We start from the raw sequence: 22,475 nt of genomic DNA on the forward strand, positions 1-22,475 counted from the left end.
TGGGAAAACACACTACAGGATGCACATTCCCCTTTCTAAACACTGATGATGTCAGCACCCTATAAGTATAGCAGGAGAAGGAAAACCTCCCAGTAATGTGAATAGCACGCTCTGCTAATGCATCCATCTTGAGTATCATAACATAGTTAGATAGGGGTTTGAATCCTGTACATGCTCAGTGGGTGTGTATAGGGGGTTAGTGTGTGTTCAAGACTGTTTGAAAGAAATATCCCTTTTGCCAACTAGGAGAATACACTACAGGATGCACATTCCCCTTTCTAAACACTGATGATGTCAGCACCCTATAAGTGCAGCAGGAGAAGGGAATCCTCCCAGTAATGCGAATAGCACGTTCTACTAATGCGTCCATCTCGAGTGTCATGACATAATTAGGTAGTGGTCTGAATCCTGCAAGTGTGTGTGTTTGGATGAGGGGGGTTAGTGTGTGTGCAATTTTGTGTGAGGGAAATGTCCCTTTTGGCAACTGGGAGAACACACTACAGGATGCACATTCCCCTTTCCAAACACAGATGATGTCAGCACCCTATAAGTACAGCAGGAGAAGAGAAGCCTCTCAGTAATGCGAATAGTGCACTTTGCTAATGCGTCCGACTCGAGTGTCATAGCATAGTTAGGTAGTGGATTGAATCCTACAAATGGCAAGTGTGTTTGTTTGGATGAGGGGGGTTAGTGTGTGTGCAATTTTGTGTGAGGGAAATGTCCCTTTTGGCAACTGGGAGAACACACTACAGGATGCGCATTCCCCTTTCTAAACACAGATGATGTCAGCACCCTATAAGTAAAGCAGGAGAAGGAACACCTCCCAGTAATGCGAATAGTGCACTCTTCTAATGCGTCTGACTCAAGTGTCATAACGTAGTTAGGTAGTGGTTTGAATCTTGCAAGTGTGTGTGTTTGGATGAGGGGGGGTTAGTGTGTGTGCAATTTTGTGTGAGGGAAATGTGCCTTTTGGCAACTAGGAGAACACACGACAGGATGCACATTCCCCTTTCTAAACACTGATGATGTTAGCACCCTATAAGTACAGCAGGAGAAGGGAACCCTCCCAGAAATTCAAATAGCGCACTCTGCTAATGCATCTCTCCCGAGTGTCATCATATAGTTAGGTAGGAATTTGAATCCTGTAAATGGCATGTTTGGATGTGGGAACTCTGTGTGTGTGTGCAATTCTGTATGAAAAACATGTGCTTTTTTGAAATCAGGGGATCACACTACATGATGCACATTACCCTTTCCAAACAGTGATGATGACAGCACCCTATACATACAGCTGGAGAAGAGACATTTGCCAGTACTTAGAATAGCGCAACCTGCTACAGCGTCACTCTCAAGTGCCATAACATATTTAGGTAGGGGTTTGAAACCTGCAAGTGTGTGTGTGTTTGGATGTGGGGAGTTTGTGTGTGTGCATTTCCGTATGAAAAACATGTTAGTTTTGGCAATCAGGAGATCACGCTACCTGATGCACATTACCCTTTCAAAATACTGATGTTATCAGCACCCTATAAGTACAGCCAGAGAAGAGGAACTATCTAGTAATCCGAATAGTGCGCTTCGCTAATGCGTCTTTCTCACATGTTGTGACTTAGTTAGGTAGGGGAATGAATCCTGCAAATGGCCAGTGTGTGTGTGTGTGTGTGTGTGTGTGTGTGTGTGTGTGTGTGTGTGTGTGTGTGTGTGTGTGTGTGTGTGTGTGTGTGTGTGTGTGGGGGTAGGGTGTGTGTAAATGCAAGTGTGAGAGAACAGAACCTTTTGGCAAATACTTCAATACACCAGATGCTGCATATTCCCCCAGTAAACACAGGGGATGTCACCACACTATCAGCACAGCCAAACAGGGCTAGTTGGCTAGTAATGCCAATAGTGCGCTCTGCTACTGTGTCTATTACCATTGTCAGAGTACAGATAGGTATGTTTTGGTAACCCACAACTGCCATGTGTGGTTGTGTCACACAGTATGACCTTGTGTGGGTCTTTGTACATAACAATGCATGCCATTGCCTAAACCAGCAATGGCATTGCACACATGATGTATGTGTGTGACACATACACATAAATACCTGTGACCTGCAGTAGTTACCATGTCTGACACATCCCTCGAGTGGATAAAAGGTATTTGCAATGTATACCAATATGACTGTGTCTTACTGTGCAGGGTCCGCACGCGGTATGTGTCTATACAGTGTGGGTGTATATGGTAAAATACCTACAGCAGGGGATACACATCTGGTCTGGGCCATATAGTGTACATGTAGTCGATGTACAGGTGCTGCATGTTCCCACCTGTTGTGGTAGTGGTAACATGTCATTCCACTGCAATTCAGTGACCACATGCTGTGAACCCTTCAACTAGTGTGTTGTAGCTACAGTAATGCTCATGCACAATGTTTGGCTGGATGCAGTCCAGCCATATAAACACAGTTCTTGAGACTGTCATATTGTCAGTGTTGTTATGGAGGATAGGTGGTCTTCCTGTGTATTGGGAGGGTTGTGTGTGCCAGGCTATGAACCAGATGGCAGTCCAACACACTGTTAGCTGCACATGATTAGGCCCTGATGCTTTGTGCTGTGCCAACAACCTGGAGGTGTGTGTATCTGTGGTGCCTTGGGATACCACCCCCTGTCCATGTGTGTTACATGTGTAGGGGATGACAGGCATGGTATGGGGCATAACCTGTCAGTGATGGGTAACACCTGTGAGCCATGAATCAGGAATCTGGTACTGCACAGACATTGCAGTTCACCATGCTGAGGACAGTGTCCGGTGCAAGCATCTTCCGGTGTACACTGCTGTTGTTGTGTAGCAGCACTGTTAGTGTACTAACCTGTGTGATACCCACAGAGGTGGCTATGTAAACCGTGTCCTGCAGCATAAGGCAGTATGTGTGTATCAAGGAGCTTTGCCATTATACATCGGGCCATGGGTGTCACGTGCAAGATGATCCTTGCACATCATTGTGACTTCCCTAGCATGTAAGCACATGTTGACAGCCAGCGGATACCCTATGAATGACATTGGAGACTGAGCATAATGTAGACATACAACACCCTTCCCACATATAGCGGTAGCATACCTGGTGAGGGTATGTTGGCAACCAAGATCAGGCTCATACTGGCCTGTGCCACATGCTGAGAGATCCATTCTATGTTCCCTATCATGTAGTCCAGGGAGGTATGTCTCAGGTCAGCCATACTGGCATGGTCAATGAGTGAGTCATATGTGTCCATGCCTCTGACTGATCTGTATGCATGTGTTCTGTGGTGGACCATAGTGCCCCTCAGGCATATCACTGTAACCTTCACCAGATACAGCCTGTTGAGCAGGACCCCAGTGCAGCACCCAAGACAGGTACCTGACACGTCTGTAGCAGGTGTGTTGTGTAGCCCTACAGGCTGTGAGTGTGTGGCACACGGGATGTGTGTGCCATGTGTGGCATGTGCTCTGTTCCGACGGAACATATGCCTGTGTGCCAGCTGCGGAGGTGTGTGATGCTCAGGCAGGATGCTATTCTGAGTCCCCACCTATGCCCCAGTGTGTTCAGCATGCTGTCAGTGCGTGTCAGTGTCTGACTTGTATTGTAGTCACTGTAATATATTTTATTTATTTATTTATTTATCCTACATTTGTTGACCGGGATAGTCTGACTGGATGCATGTCCATTTCCAGCGGAGGCCCGGGGAGAAAAGCTACAAGGGTAAGCAGATACAGCATTACATAATACCAGCATTACATATTACAAACAGATTATTTACAGAGATTACATAAGTAAGCAAGTTAAACATGTTCCACAGGTTAAAGTTAGTCCTGAGCATAAGTCAGGATTAAATTAAATTACACAATAAACTGGTTAACAGATTTTACACATTCGAGTTAGCCAGGCTTGATACATTGACATAGCCAGTTAAGTGACAAATGTTGTTTGAGTCTAGTGTTAAACTGACCTAAGGTGGAAAGTAAGGTAATATCAGCTGGAAGTGAGTTCCAGGATCTACTTACAGAGTTTTCAAAGAGAGAATCACCGGCTGTGTTATTAAATTTGCTAGTCTGAATTAGTAGTTTGTTAGAGGATCGAAGTGGTTTAGGATTGTTATAGGGGGTGATAATATTTGAAGTGCAGGAGTATTGTCCGGATTATAGAGGATTTTTCAGGCCATGATCAGTTGGTTATACTGTATTAGGCTGGGTAGTTCAAGCCAACCAAGCTGATTTAGATTGATGCAATGATGTGTCCTAAAAGGCAGCCCAGTGGCAAACCTGGCAATGTGGTTGTAGCAAATTGAGTGTTTGTTAAGGACAGTCTTGTTCATATTCGAGAGTAGAGGGGATGCATACAGAAGGGTTGAAAGAAGGTGTGAGCTAGCTATGGCAATTTTAGCTGGATGAGTTAGGAAGGCTTTTATTCTGTAAAGTGGCCCTAGTATTTTATTGATGGCTTTGATAATTTGGTTAACATGTAGGTCACATTTGAAATTATTGTCTATGATGACACCTAATAGTTTAGTAGATGGGTCAGGGGACATTACTGTGCCATCAGTTGATGTTATGGTAAAGGTGAAAGCGGTAGACCTACGTGTTGGTGAAATAACAGCAGTTTAGTTTATTTGGGATTTAGGATCAGACGATGTTCAGAAAGCCAGTTTTCTATTGTATTAAAGGTGGTCTGGGTAGCTGACCATAACTCTACTGGAGATGTGGCTGAGCAGATCAGAGTAGAGTCATCAGCATATTGGATACAGCTGACTTTTGGGATGACAGTATAAAGGTCGTTAATGAAGATGGAGAACAGCAAGGGCCCTAGTATAGAACATTGTGGTACTCTGAGGATGTTAGGTAGAAGGTTAGAGAGTTTGTTCTGCCAGAGGCCAGCCTGCTGTCGACCATACAGGTAGGATTGAAACCATTGGAAGGCTCCAGTATCTAGACAGAATGTTTGCAGTGTGTGGATTACAAGTTGGTGATCAACCATATCGTATGCCTTGGAAAGATCCAAAAAGAGGGCTGAGGATATATAATTAGTGTTGCAAGTATGGTTTATGGTGTTAGTAAAGGCTAGGAGGCCTGAAGTAGTGCTGTGATGAGGACAGAAGCCATGCTGAGTGTCTGCCATAAGGCGATTTTGGATTAGGTGGTGCATGAATTGTCTATGAATAAAGTTTCCATAATCTTTGCAAGTGGAGAGAGTATAGCTATTGGCCTATAATTGGAGAATTCAGTAGAGCTGCCTCCATTGTGAAGTGGGATTACATAGGATATTTTCCAGATGGTGGGAAATTTAGATTCTGCCATGGTTCGTTTGATTAGTTTTGAGACGGGGTAAGCAATAGCATCAGCTGATTTTTGTAGGTACTCGGCAGGGAGTTGATCAGCAGAAAGTGTAGTGGGTTTTACTTTTACAATCAAGGTACGGAGAAGTGAAGTGGCGACTGGTTGGCAGCTGAATGCAAGTAGGTTTCTAGGGGTGCTACTTTCAGGACCAGGGGAGCTAGGAGGTAGATGGCTAGCTAGGGCTTGAAATGGCTCAGTAAAGAATTGGTCAAAACTATCAGAAACATCTTCAGGGGTTTTATCAATAGTAGCAGCAGGGATTGGGGTTGAAGTTTGTCCAGGATGTAGTATATATGACATGCCACCTGACAGGGTATGGCATTACTGGGTACAGAGAGCTCAGTCCCCAGATTGACTGTGTGGTGGCATCCCACACATGTGTTGTACGTTCCTGGCCAAGGGTGATGGCTGACTGCATACATGTGGCAGCTGTGACATTGCCACATGACTCACATAAACCACAACTGGACCATAGAGATGATTCACAGGTTACCTTTGCACATGCTACCCTAGTAGTGTGATTGCCATGGTGAGTACCAACACATAGGGCCAATGGGGAACAACATACTGAAGGTGTGTATGTGTGGGTGTACCGCTACTGTTTCATAGCACTGGCATATATGACTGCACACATGGGTAAATGCCAGGTAATACATGTGCAAGGTGTCACAGGCAACATACATGTGTACAGGACAGACAGTGACGTTCTGTCATGTGTAAAGTGTACATACGTATCATACGCTATGCAGATGTCACTAGGAGTCTACAGAAGCACTGTAACTCTGCATTGCAGGTCTAAGCAGTGTTCCAGGGAACCCCAAGCGAACATGCATGCAAACAAAACTACAGTAAGCAGGGCTGGAAGTAGTGCATTGTACAACAAAGAAGGGGTAACAATAACAGTAAGTAATAATGCAAATATGTAGGCACTATCAACATGTACCCAGGAATACACAGCGCCGATACCCATGGTAGAACTGATATTATGTCATAGTTATTTGTGATTTGGATTACATTGGTACTGCACACATATCTACATGCGCAAACATCCACATTGCATAGTCGTTGTGGGCAACTTGACACCATTACTGTACATTTCCACCATTGCATATCACTACTTGCGTTTGCTTCCCCCCTATGCTGCCCATGTATGCGGCTATCTGTTGACAACCTTACCACCGGTATGCAATTATGTGCAGCTGTTACACTTTGGTATGTACTATGGGTACAGATAACAATTCAGGATATTCATACAGTTACTGCAGCAGGCATGCTGGGATATACACACAGTCATAGCAGCACACTGTACTGTTACCAACATGATACTACTAATACACTTCTATGTAGTCACCCTGTGCATCAGCAACGTGTTTACCTGTTCCCACAATGATGTTGGAGATTGCAGGAGGTGACACAGTGTCATCATATGCACAGGGTGTAAATTAGGTATGCCTGGGTCAGCCACTGATACCACCAATTGACATGTGTGTGTGTATGTGTGTTGGTGAGGGGCAGCAGTACAGGGTGGACCAGTGTTGGTGCAGTGTGTGCGTGTGTGTGGTCACCCTAGGTGTTAACATTTTGCATGTGTGTATGCACGCACACAGTTCCACCTCATGGCTGCCATATACAGGGGTTTGTGGACAGCCACAGACTGCACCTGGCAGGTCATACAGGTCAGTGTCTGTGGGCACGGACATGGTACCTGTACCTGGCAGGGGTGCTATGGGCCATATCCAGTACTAAGCCAGACTGGGTACTGTCATCAGAAGCGGGAGTGTGTTGACTGTACACAGGTCCCTGTTGGGACTGTCCAGAGCCATGTGCACGTGGTCTCCTGGGGCGTTCCGATGACAGCACAGACCCAGCATTGATGTGGCTGCTGCTGGCACTATGGGGGCGTGCGCAAGCCTGTTGTCATCCGCGCCGACTACCAGCTGCTGCTGTTGCCGGCATACGGCCACATCGACACCGCAAATGCCCACCATTGCCCTGGCTCATGGACATTTGGTTGTGGAACTGCTGTAATATATCCCCACAACGTCTGTCTATGACATCGGTAAAATTACGGATAGCATCCGCAATGTCACTCATACTGTCTGTCATGGCTGTGCGACATGCTCTCAGCTCCCTCAGACCTTGTCTGGTGTACCTTTCCATACGCGACTGTGCCTGCATGACAGTCCGAAACATAGCTGATGTTGACCGACCTCTTTGGGCACGTCGGCCAGAGGCAGTACGCCCACGGATGCTCCCACGAGAACCCATGGGCAACTGTCTGTGTGGTACCATCGGAGGACCCTGCCTATGGCTGCTGTGTGGGGACGCATGTGCCACAGGTACCACATTACCCTGGTCTATGCCCACTGTATCCTGCCCATCACCTAGGGACAATGGTGACAAAGGATGTACTGGCAGGATGACTGTGCGCAATGATGGGGTTGACAGCTGTGTACTGTCAATTGGCTGACCAATGGCGGACCCTGAATCACCTTCCTGTACCATTACACAAATATCATCATTACCAGTACCCGTGGCACAAGATTCAGGTTCCCTGCTGCAGGTCACCAGAGCAGCACCAGAACCTGTGGGAGGAAGACAGGAAACACAGTTTAGTCTCCAGACATTGTTACCAGTGATGCACTTCTGCACACATGCACACATGGACACATGCACACATGCACACATGGACACAGGCACACATGCACACATGGACACAGGCACAAATGCAGACATGCACACGTGGACACATGCACACAGGCACACATGCACACAGGCACACATGCACACAGGCACACATGCAGACATGCACACGTGGACACATGCACACGTGGACACATGCACACATGCACACGTGGTCACATACACACATGGCACATGCACACATGCACACATGCACACATGCACATGTGGTCACATGTACACATGCACACATGCACACGTGGACACAGGCACACATGCACACATGCACACGTGGACACAGGCACACATGCACACATGCACACATGCACACGTGGACACAGGCACACCTGCACACATGCACACATGCACACATGGGCACAGGCACACCTGCACACATGCACACATGCACACCCCGCAGTATACACACAGAGCACTACTGAGATACACTACTGTTACTAGCATTATCAGGACTATTATAGGTTATGTTAAACACACTCACCAGCATGGATGGCCTGCCTTGCTGTAACCCCGGAGGGACCTGCAGAAATGATGATATTAATGTCAGTGGGCACAACTGTGCCATTGATATTGCATATGATACAGTGCAGTAGTACACCAGTTGCCTTTCAGACGTCAGCTGCTGATATTGCCAGTATTACACATGCACAATTACATACTATGATGACAGATACATACCACGGACACACCTTACACATGCATAAACTAACAGTGTACAGAGCAGTCAAGTGTACATATGGCATATTACTTGCACGCTCCATGTCGTGCTGCTGTGTGGATCCAGCCTCCATCATGATGCAGGTGTACTGCTGTTGCTGTTCTGGGGCTGGAGCCACAACACTTAGGAGTAGCCCCTCCAGTCTGGTGAGGGGGGGATGTGTGGCCACCCCACCTCCAGTGGCAACCTGTTGCCTGTGGATATCTGATGCACGCTGACGGACACTTCATATTAAATCACTGCAGTGATGTCGTACCTGCTCATATGTCCTATTATGTGTGCCAATATCATTTACCCTACGGACAAGGTCTTGCCACAGTGCAGCCCTCTCCTGCTGATTCTGACTGGTGCAGGAAAACAGGATGTCATACTCCCGCACCAGGCTCTGGTGGATCACCTCATCTTCCGCTGCAGAGTAGGTGGGATTACACTGACGCGCCATCTCCCTGGAAGAGAACACAAACAGGATATCAGCAGACTATGTCAGCAATATATGGCACACATACTATTCATGATACTCATGTGTAGTGATATACTACTACTCCCATATGTTGCATGTGAGTGTGTCGTGGTGGATACACAGGTACATGGCCAGATATCAGTGCTCAGCCAACACCTGTGCAACAATACCTGCCACATTCCACACAACATAGTAGCATGCCCCATCGGTCAGCACACATTGACAGGTCCAATGCACAACCTCACTCTGGGGGTTCATCCCAAGGTACTGTATGTGGGATGACATCCACTAGTGTGATGTGGACACAAGTTACTCGGCCTGGATATACATATCCCACCACTACCACCAGCACAGTAGACTACTTTGATATGTATGTGATTAGACAGTTATTCACTTGTTGGGACTGAGATGGTATCCATGCAGCACACTGGGCCAGTGGAAGCCACAACCCACACTGCTGACCCCTTTGCAAATGCTTATCATGGACATGCCACAGATTGCATGGAACTTGCACACATATTTCTAACCCAGACCCTATGCACAAAGGTTAGGCATCCTGTCTGGTGGACCCCAGACAGAGGCAGATTGTATAACAATAGCAGGAGGCTACTGCAGGACAGAGCACATTCACATTAAGGGAAGGCATCTGTGGTCAGCACTGGTACTACGCTACAGTCTGTCATAACAACGGCCACGGCCTACTCTGGGAGGGAAATGGCCATAAACACTATGGATGACCACAAGGCCTTCTTCAGTTATGTTACACATATGGACCAAATGCCTCAGATATGCTCTGTGTTAATACACACCCACTTAACATTCACCAAACACACAGATATTGGCAACAGTCTTGCAGACAGGTTCGGTGCACGTATCCCCCCTCCTTCTCCCCCACCAGTTGAAATAGTTATCACAGCTGTATGTAACCTCCCTATCATCTCACATGTCCAGGTGAGGGCTGCCCTCAGCAGTGCAGAACACATAGTATCACTGTGACCTCATGGTATCCCTGGATATGTGCTACCTGCACTCCAAGAGGACATACAACCGCATATAACACTGATAATTTATCTTGGCCGTACTACAGGATATGTACCTGGACAGTGGCATACAGCGACAGTGGTCCCACACCACTAAGGAGGCACCTCGACTGACTCTGGGAACTACCACATCATATGCATAACCGGCCTGGTCTGCTAAGCTATGGAATTATGCAGTATGGGATGCATATGCAGTGATATCGGGTACCTGCAGACACTTGTTCCCAGCCAGTGTGCCTTTGTGATGGGCTGATCCTGCCTTTTGAACCTGGCTGACCTTTCAAAGCAGTCACTACAGCCATTGCTGAGGGCAACGCACAGACAACTGCTGCCAGGATCATGGCCTAACACTGATTGACATGTAATGTATGGTCATCTCCTTTTGGTGGAACTACGTACACACAACATATCACATGGACATACCTATAGATACAGACCTATGACACATTTGGAGGGTTCACAGTATGCACACTATTAACCTGCTACTTTGCATTACCTGTGTTTGTCGCAGCTGGTTGCATTACCACTGCTTCTGATTCCTGCTGCTACTGTCACTGCTGACAGCTTAGAGTCACAGAGTCACAGTGTGTAGGGATTTTTTTTTTTTTTGTTTTTTTTTTCTCTCTCTCTCTCGCAGTTTTCTCTCTCCCTCTCTCTGCTTCCAGACAGTGCAATGAATGTATTGCATGTGTGGAGTGTTAGTACTGGATGCTTTTGTAGGTATCTGCATAGGTCCATGTGATGGCCTCTGCACCAATTGTAAGCCAGCATTTGCTAATTGCATACAGCCAGTTGTGTACTGATTGCAGTTCTCTCTGTGATTTCAGGTCAGTGCTATAAAAGGGTATGTGAGATAGGCGTTGCCCTTTCAGATTGTAAGGGCGGGGACCATGCTGGTATGCTGTGGACACTGTTCTGTGAGTGTAAAGGTTAGTATCTCTCTCATGATTCAGGCTGTGTTGTAGAATCACATTTCTCCATTCCTCTCTCCTGTTCCCTGTAGTATGTGTGTATGCACAATGACACCTACAACTATATATAGATATATATTTATATATATATATATTTATGTACATATACATACATTTATATATGTACATTAACTGACATTATTACCTACAAGCTAACAAATAGCATGGCTGTTTCTGTTCACACACTACTATTATGGGAATCCAGTAGTTTTGACAGTAATTCTACATGACATGCTTTGGGTACTACACATCCTATATTCCCTTTACATTCATCCCTACTATTACATGTCATATTTATTTTAGCACAATGTTCTTGTATAAGAGTCATGGCTTAGTGGTAGGTCATACAGACTAGTGTTTCCAAGGTCCTGTGTTCGGGACTGACAGTGGGATTTTATTTTGCTTTTGAACTGAGTACAGGACCTGTCAATCAAAGTGACTAAGGCACTTTTAAGCAGTTGTAACCGGGTTAGCGCTGGTTTGCGTGGAGTTCACGCATGCACACTGGCGGTTAGCTCCACGCAAACACACGCACACCCGCTTACAACTGCTTAACAGTGCTTACTCTGGCGCACACCCGCACTATTTTCTTTGAAAGAAATGAAAATGGGGAGACAGGAAAGTGGTGAAAAAGGGGTCACAAAGGGGGTAAGACAGTAGGGAAACAAGCTTGGGATTTGCAGGAGGGATGTAGGTAAGGCCCATAGCTGCCCATTTCTTCATCAGCAACAGCTGTGCATATGTATGTAATTTGGTGTGACATTTGAAACCTTCCACCCCTGAGAGAGGTGTCAGAACAACAATAATACTTGTTGTACAGCCAATTGTAATTGATAGTTTCCATGTCCAGCAGACATGTGTGCGGAATGGGCAGCTATGTATGGGGCGTAATTTTTTTGTGGGTACAGAGTACCCTTTTTTTTTTTTTTTTAGGTGAGAGTGGTATGTCAGGTGAAGGAAGTCGGTACAGCTGGGGAGGTAGGTTGGGTAGGTAAACAGACAAGACAAACAAGACGCATACAGGGGCGGTGTATGACACATGTGGGGGGGTTACACAATTGACGGGGACGGAGGTTTGGATATCCTGAGCCCATGAGCCCACAGATGGCAACAGTGGAACTGATATCCCCACCCATAGGCAGTTGCCACTGTTCCTTCACTGCCCAGGATGGGGCTGTGCTGGGGGCTGTGTAGGCCGGGCAACAGGCATGCCCGTAAGTTGTGCCACCTATGCCTCAAGCTGGCGTAGGGGCTCGAGAACAGTGTCCCGAATCTCACTACGCACCAGAGTCCGGACGCTACGGAGGGTGAGTGGTGGTTCTCCTCCGGCCACACTTGCAGAGGGGGGGCGAGCCCCATCCCCTGCAGTGCTTCCACCCGCAGGTGGCACAGGGCCACCGGAGGAGGGTCCAGACTGGGCACTAGTGCCAGGTGCACTCGCCAGCTGAGGTGGGAGAGGTGGGTCCGCTGGAACCCGCCTTCCCTATCGTCCTATGTTTTGCATTATGTCATGACAGTTTGGGTTAGTGACATATAATACCATTCACAATTAGTTGTAACAGCATGCATTAGTATTCCCATTAACCAAACACCCAGATATTCACACCATTGAACAGCATGCATAACACATGCATAATTTGAACAGCAATACACAGTCCAACAACATGCAGGGTTAATTGATGGCAACAGGCCATCAGGTTTGGATGTATGAACAGGGCAGATGCATCAACAGACATGCAAATATATATGACCCAACAGGACAAATGTCCAGGGGTGTTAATTGTGATTGCACATACCATTTTCATGTGGAATGGGTTATATGTGGTTATAGGGTGGGGTGAAGAAAATAATATTAACACCTTCAAATACCAATACATATGCTGTACATTTCTAATAGCTACAGATATATACACACTACTGTTCTAACTACAGTTTCCTATATGATAACTATTTCAACTTGGTGATAGGACTGTTACTGCAACATCAATATACATTTTATTGTTCTTCATACACATTCATATCTAGCTTTGTTCAGCTACATCATCCTGCTACATTTGCTTTATATAGCTGTAGACAAGTGTGGATGTTTGGTATATCAGACAATCATACTATCTGCATATTGCAGACTGAGAGCAACATATCCAGATTTTGGGATACACATTCCAGATGCAGCAACACTTTGAACAGATTTCGCTGTTTGGTTTTGATTCTCACATGCATTTCATTCTGTACTGACTGCAGTATACTTTATTCAGGGGTTATTACTACTGTATTGCTGGATTCATGACACTTTCTCACACTCTCTCACTTGTTTTCATTTTACTATTCAGGATGGTACTTACTTCTAGGCTTTATTGACATGTTTTACCTGTAGTTATTACAATCCTTTCCAGCAGTCTCACTTCTGTCATGTTTCAGTATTTCAACAGGGATATATTTCACACATGTGATTTCATCATCTTCTGCAGCTATACCTTTCAGCCTGCTGCAGGTTGTGTACTATTTTCTTACAGGTGGGGCATTTTTATTTCAGAATTTATGTCAGACATTTTCATTTTTCTGTTTGGCTTACAGGCTGCAACACACTTTTGTAATAAAGCAATACTTGCAGACACTTTCACACTGTTACTTGCACATTTTATTCCTTAGTAACTACACTGCACTCTTTTGCTGACTGTCATACTTTTATATCTCTTTACAGTTACTGGCAGTGGATTACTGACCTGCCTGGAGGTGCAACTGCAGCAACCTATCGCCCTAGGCTCTGCGGTTCGCAGGACAGACACCTGAAGCTATAATATAAATTAAGTAATATTGGAATACACATCTCCATAATATCAGCTAGTTTAATTTCTTACATACATAATTAAATGTAACTTACTCAGTAGCAGGCCGTTGGGCATTTGCCAGGCCTCCTGGATCCAAAGGTTCAGTTGGTCCTGCTTGCATCTCTTCAGGTCCGCATGGTGGTCATGGACCTGCTCACCAGTCCTTGGAATCCCTGTTGCACTGGTGAGATCATGAGTCAACCGGTCCCACGCCTCAGCCCTGTATGCTCCCCAGAGGACCTGGCCCTGCATGAGTTGGGCCTCATGATTGTGGACTAGGAGCCAGACCATGTACTTGGACTCCTCAATGCCCCATCTCTGTGTTCGAAAGCAACTACCCTCTCCTACTCCTGTCATTCTGCCTGCAGTTCAGTTCTACAATCGTTTATGCTGTGTATTCCCGCCTATGGGGCTTATATAGTCCATTTTTCCCACACATATCTGTGATTGGCCATTTTGGAATTGTATCAACTTCAGTAAACCTGCATTGTCATGCTCCAGTTTGTATTCATTCCTATATATTAGCTATTATTGCATTTATAGGTACTGCTGTCATGGCTTAGTGGTTTGGTACCTTGACTATGGTGTATAATATCCTGGGTTGGAATTTGGCCACTACTTTTTATTTTTTATGACTGTCTAGACATGCTGGGAGTGTGTCTGTGTAAAGGCAGTTTTGATACAGCTTGCTCAATGTTGCCTGTCGGTTAGCTTGTTTGCGTGGTGCACAGCTCCGCGCAAACGGGGTACACTGGTTTAAGCCTCATTTGGCTATCAGCACGCATATTACGCTCAGTTCAGTTAGGGGCACATAGATTTAGCGTGTTAAACCACTGCTCAGCTACGGGCACTCATTTTGCACCAGTTAAACCACTGATCACCTACGGGCAGATGCACTCACCCTGTTAAACTGTAGCTCAGCTATCGGCACATCTGGCATTTTTTATTGTTTTGTTACCTCACATTTCTTCAATATAAATGGGCTATTTCATTACATTTTACATAAAATGTGATTTTATGTGTACATATTTGTCAGGGACTTGTTTTGTGCTTATTTTGCTAAAAATAAAAATCGGTATTGTGGGGGCTCGAACCATGAATGCCTGCTCTTCAGCCAACATCTCTACCACTACGCTATTGCTTCTTGGCTTACTTTGCATATTTAGTTCTTATATGCTTTCCCACTGACTGCTAACTGTAGCTGCGCTACGGGCACGCCCGCGCAAATGAGCACACTCACGGGTAAACATCTTTACAATTTTAAAAAAAATCATGTGATGTTCATTTGTAAATTTTATGTTCGTAGTCTGTGGGGACATGTGTCCACAAAATAGTACACAAGTGAACAGAATGAAATATAAAAAGCAAGCAAAACTGATTAGTAAACAGGCATTTACATTTAGTTATAGCAGTTATTTACAGAAACATTTTACAATACTGTTATATTGCTAGTACAGAATCAACTAAAAATATAACACACGTCAGTGTAAAATAAGAAGTTGAACAAATATACATTCCTGGAGATTGAACAGCATCCAGGTATGCTGTAATGCTGAGCAAGGTTGTTGTTGTGTCTTTTGGCTTTTCCCGGTTAGGGGTCGCCACAGCAGAACTCCGGTCCGCTAATGATTGGCAGTAGATTTTTACGTGCCGAATTGCCAGCCCTGATGCAAAACCTTCAATGAAGGTATGCCTATTCATGCATGTCTCCAGACAGAAGACGCTCTAGCTGTGAATCGAACGGGACAACATCTTACTGTCAGGCCACAGTGCTACTGCAGCACCACAGGTACTTGCACTTAATATTATTTTCTATATCATAAAAATATGGACATGCGAAGAATAACTGAAAGATGCTGATTTAGCCTGGTGTAGCACAACAACAACTTCAGGAGCTACATAGATACTGCTTAAATTGTAATCTAAAAGTATTCCATAGCATCCAATCATTTGCAAAGAATCTGAACCATCCTCTCTCTCCCTTCTTCTTGAATGGATGCCAATTATTTTCAAACCATATAGCCAATTCCACTATAACAAACAAGAATATGTGAGATAATAAAGGAAATCATTATCTTTTCCCCTAAACATTTGTCAAAAATGTGGTTTGCCTCTATTAAGAGTCATTAGTAAGCCATCATTAACAAGGATATAAGCATTTGAGTCCTTGGATAATATTTTCATCTATCTGAAAAAGGTATCAATAGAATCTCATCAGCTGAAGACCTCGTATAGAAGAATCCCAGTTAACAGAGTTACTCCCTTTCTGCAGAGAAGCAGTATTACTTGTATTCCTTGTATTGCCTACATGACAGTAATAAAGTCTGCAGAGGCCCCACCAATTGTTAATTGTATGCATTGAACAAAACCACTTTGTTCTTATTGAATCTGATTTGGGAGGATTTTGTCTAATATACTGGCAATTACTTTAACCAATATTTTTATATCCAAATTTAAAAAGAAGTATATTCGTCTGTTGTTTCCGGATACTATGCTTCACCTTCTGATTTCTTGTATTTGTTGCAGTGTAATATCTGTAGAAATATTTAGGCTGACTTTTAATCACTGTCAATATGGTTTTGGTTTGGCACTGCAGTGGTAGACTGTGTATGGTCTTTTTTTATTTGCATTCAGAGAGAGAGAGATGTTAAGTGTGCCATAAGTAAATATCAGTAAGTGGGCTTATGGGAGTGAAGCCAGGTGCCTTAATATTTGTTTCAGATTAATTTGTGCTGTGTTTATTGTGTGATTAACTTCACTAATTCATGCTTATTCTATTTAATTTTGTGGATGATTGCTTTACATTGACAAATTGCATAGGTTTATAGGTTCATAGGTGTGTACTAGGCTAATGGCCCTGGGGCCTTTACAAGCCTAGCCCATAGAAGTGCCCGGGCATCACAAAAGGGTTCTCCTCTAGAAAAAAGGAGGTCATTGTTCCTCTCTATTCATCCCTCATCAGACCCATTATAGAGTACAATCCCCTGTTTGGCATGTATCTCACAAGACACCTACAGCAACTGGAAAGGCCACAGAAATACCTCACTAAGAGGATTACCAGCCTCAAACAGATACCATACGCAGACCATCTCAAAAAAACTCCAGCTCTACTCCATCGCATATCACCTACTCAGAGGCAATCTCTGCCTAACATACAAAGCCATGTCAAACCCAGAGCTGTTGGACATGCTACACTTAAAGAAATCCCAGTCTCTCCGAACCAAACGCTCCAGGGGCCTAAACCTTGTACCCACAATAAACAAAACATGCTGGAGGGATAGATTCCCATCCCAGAGACTTCTCATACTGTGGAACAAACTACACATTCATGTCAAACAAAGCTCCTCATTGGTCCTCTTTAAGAAACATCTTGATGACTGGAATAGAAATAGAAAATTCACCCCAGGGATCACTCCTGTGGCACTGCTTGACAGGGGCACAGGAAAATAATTTTTTTGGGTGGTGAAAGCCTGGGAACCTTTTTGGCTAGGCTTATATAGGCTTCAGGGCTGATAGCCTAGTACCTAGCTATGAGCCTATTAACCATTGTGTTTTTTTACAGTGAAATCAGTTTCATCCATCTGAATGTATTTCATGCATACACATTCTGTCTTTCTCTCTGTCTCACTCTGTATCTCCCACACACACATAAACACACACATGCACATACATGCATGCATACACATGGACACAAACACAAATTATATAAAGGATTTTTAACGTGCCACTTTTATAGAGTTGTCAAAGCTGCTGTAGAGCAGGAACAATACAATCTCTAAATTACAGCTGGGATACAACTAGATAGTAATGACAACAGTAAAGGCCATTGGGTCTTGTAGTTCAATATCAACAGCTGCATAAGGCAGTAGATGAATGTTAATATCATTCACAAATTATAAAATTCAGATTTGATGCAAATGAGGACTAGTATGCTACATAATAAAGGTATGCAGTTCAGCAACTTTCTTAAATGTTTGGCCCATTTTTTGTTAACAGAGACAGAAGCAATGATAAATGGTGCATGCAGCCAATTATTTTTATAGAGCAGTATGATATGTGCTCTTAAATGGCTATCTGTGCCTGCTGGCAATATGCACATATATAATGTGCTCTCCTGCTGTGTAACCTGAGTACACATACAGAGTACTTAATGCATTATCACCAGTGAAAGTGATGCCCTGCTATGTAATATCAGTATATGTCATGAGAACCCTGTGAATTATTACTGGGTAGCATGTTGTGCTGCCCTACTATATAATCTCAGTGTACCCCCATGACATCTTGTGCATCATTATAACAGATGAGACCTGCTGTGCTGTGAGCCATCGGTATGCACCCTTGGATATTATGTGTACTCCTACTGTGAAGTGTGCACAGTGTTGTCCTGTGACAACAAGAGAATGCCAGGACTGCCATACTGTGTACTCTTATTATACATCCAGGTCACTCTTTGCACTATTATTACAGATCATTCACAGTGCTGCCCAGCTGCATAACTTTAATATAGCCTCAGGGCATCCAGTATACTATTAATACATAGTATGCACAATGCTGCTTGGCTACATAACCTCACTATACACACAGGACAACCAGTGCACTACTAATGTAAAGTATACACACTGTTGACCAGCTATATCACCTTAGTATGAATGTTCTGCTTTAATAGATGGCTGGGTACCCTGGGTGCATACTGCCATACTGTGTACTTTTAATATAATCCAGGGCACTCTCTGCACTATTATTACAGAATGTGTGTTGGCCATGCTACCTCACTATATACCAGGAGTAACTAGTGCACTATTAGAGTTTACATAGTGCAGTTCAATCACATTACCTCAGTATACACCCAGAAAAATCAGTGCACTACTAATGAAGGCCATGCACAATGCTGCCTGGCTACACAATCTCAGTATGCACCCAATCTAAGTGTTAATGCAGAGCATGTGCAATGCTTCTCGACCACATTACTCGAGTATACACAAAGGGCACTATTAACACAAAGCATGCACAGTACTGTCTGACCACATAATCTCAGCATACACACAAGGCACTATTAATGTAGAACACGCACAGTCCTTCAGTGCTGTGTAGTGTCACTATATTTCCAGGTTGCCATGAGGTATACTTAAGGTGGGTGAGCATGGTGTCATGCTGTACACTCATCACAAAAGTGTAATTCATCCCAAACATTCCATTAAGCATTTATAAAGTGCTGCCACAGCTGTCATAGCAATGCAACCTTTCCATTATTTGATGGAGGATTGAAGAAATTGATAAGGCATAACCCCAATGGTACTGCATTCAAGTGTCTTGCAATTCATTTCCCATCAGCATGTGATGGCCATATTGTGTTCTCATATCACCGCTTTGCATAAGGAAAATGTTCTACCTGTTTGCAGAGCTTTTCCATTTGCCACCATTTCTAACTTTTACAAGCACTGGGTGCAGAGTCTTCACTGTAGCTCACATTTTAAACTAAGAATCTCCATCTGCACCTGCCTGTAACTAGCATAGCTGCTTAGCCTGCACTATCACGCTCTGTTTAAAGTAATAATCCCCCATATTAAGATGTCTCCTTCAATCTCTACAAGTATTGTTAATCAGCCTGTATTGCTTTGCAATATGTAGCCTGTCAAAGCTCCGCCCCCCAGTCCTAAAATGCCCTTGCTCCTCTTCAGAAGTGTGGTTACAGATCTTGCACCTCTGTGTCCTTTTCAAAAACATGAGTACTTCCCAACATGCCTCCTCAGTTTGAACAGTATAATGCTCATAGCACTGCTCTGCTGTAAGCAGTACCATCAGCCTGTTTCTTCAGCATTGTGTCAGCCTTATAGAAGTACTCAATGCAATGTTGAAATGAGCGGCACAGAGAACTGAAGCTCATTTCATGAATCATTTCACAGTGTGGCACACTGAGCAACTACTGTCAGATACAGAGATCTACAACTAAATTCCAGCTGTGTCTGCAGATGAGCGCTTTTGTTACCGAGTCCTGCAGATGACAGCAGATATATGGCTATGTTACTGAATCCTGCATATAACAGTAGATGTATAGAGTGGTTACTGTATCCTATATATGCCAGACATATCTCTCAACCTCTCAGTGAAATAATCCTGGACAGAGACAGAAATACTGGGAGAACAGAGGCTCTAAATGATGGACACATTTTAAACATTTTTCTTTTAAACTATGAATATTGCTAGAATAACATTTTTTTAATTAGCATGCATTTTTGGAAAACTACTACGACTGAAATTCAAATGTCTGTCATCATTTAATGACTTCAGTTCACAATGATTTGTCAGTAAACCACACATTTCTTGAGGTGCAGACTAAAAATATGAGGCAAAAATGTCAACATTCAGCAAGGTTCTAGGCAACTGAAAGCTACGGTGTAGCATATGTATGACTTGATTACTGAATCTTGTGTATGACAGTAGAGCAACTGGGATACCCAACATTTGACAGTACATAACTATTACTGAGGTCATCCCTGAGTCTCAAGCACTGCTTCTAAAGAATGCTAGCTATAGAAATATGCAAAAATAAAAGTAACAAAATGGTCGTAAGACGTACGGCACTAAAAACATACGGTTTATTCTATTAAATAAGGTAAGCACTTTCACCACCTTCCTGGTGGCTTCCTTAGACCATTATAATGATAGCATTGCAATATCACATTTAAATATGTATTCAATTATTCACATTCACAAATTAATCACACTTGTTGCTTGTGATATCATTTCCTTTCTTCCAAACTAAGCAAGCGCATGCTCCCTCTTACAGCACACATCATCCAGCTAGAATAGCTCAAGTTTTTGTGAAATGTGAGTAATTTAATATGTATTTAAATGTGATATTGCTATCATTATAATGGTCTGAGGAATTCACCAGGAAGATGGTGAAAGCACTTACCTTATTTAACACAAAAGAAAGTATGTTTTTAGTACCGTACGTCTTACTACCGTTTTGTTACTTTTGTTTCTGCATAATACTGATAGTTTGCAGTCATATATTTGCCTGCTTTGTGTTTTTCTATATTTCTCTTAGCTATAGAAATAATCTTATATTACTCTGAACCATGTATTTTTTACCTTCCCAGTGAATTATATGAGAGTTATATCCTGATATGAGCATACACAACTGTATTCTAGTCCACAGAGGATTTTATATTGTGTCATTTGTTGGCTGGCTAAGCTCTTATTGAGACAATGACCATACTTTTGAATAAGTTAACACACTTGTTAAAGGGAGCCTCTTATAACATTATATAAGTAGAACAGATCCTTCATGCAGCAAATGTTTAATGAAAACAAAATAAAATAATACTTCTGCCTACACTGATTACTATGATTTAATTCCAAAATACACTAAAACATAAACTTCTAGCATACATTCTCACATAAAAATACTACTTTTCTTTTAAAAATGAAGTTATTAAATCTAGAATGTTGTAGAATACATCACATTATAAATAAAACTGTACTGTAAGATTTAAAGGAATTATACCACACAGAATCAGATCCATTTCGTCATTAGTAAACTTGTAACTCTTTTAATAACATAACTGCTACAGTACAGAGTATCAGACAGTTCTAATTATATATTTTTATTCCTAGTAGGTAACACTGGGATTTTTCCTGTGCAGTTGTGCACATTATTATGGGTGTGAGGCATGGCTTGTGCTTTATACTAAGGTGCATCTATAATGTAGACATAACAGAAGAAAATCCTTTTAGAAGGCAAGTACTAACCAGCCCATACAGCAGTGCATTAATATAGGGTACGGTCAGTCATCCATGTTTCAAAGCTGCAGACCGCAGCCAGGTGCATTTATAAGGTCAAAAAGAAAGATGCCTTTTAGACATCCATAACTAAAACTGAATACCATTTTAAAAAGCCATCAGCATCCTTGCAATCTGTTTTCAAAATATATTCATAAAAATCTGTAACACTGAAATAATTTAAATAGAAAATATAGTATCAAACATCTCACACAAAACTGCCTATAATTTCTTTACATTGGGAGATAATGAATTGTGTTGATTTTATTTTTATAGCACTATTATAATTCATCTGTAGGCTAAGCAGCTTTATTTTTCTCAAGTTATTAAAACTGTATGCATTTGCATTTCTAATTTGCTCATTTGCAATATATATATATATTTTATTACCCTGTTTTGCTTTTTTGGATTATAGAAAATGGATATGAGCTGGCAATTTTTTCAAAGGATAAAAAAAATATATGAAAGAATACTCTTAGAATGCAATTATCTCCCTTTACACTTTCTTTTCCATTATTAAGAATGCCTACTTGTATACTTTTTGCATTTATTTTGCTATACTTCCCCATGTTAAAAGCTCAGGATTCACAGCTGGAGGTTTTCTACTGAACGCATCTGCAAATATT

This window comes from Protopterus annectens, chromosome 2.part2 (assembly GCF_019279795.1).
Source record: "Protopterus annectens isolate FY-2018-M chromosome 2.part2, PAN1.0, whole genome shotgun sequence".
In the NCBI taxonomy this organism is placed as follows: Eukaryota; Metazoa; Chordata; order Ceratodontiformes; family Protopteridae; genus Protopterus; species Protopterus annectens.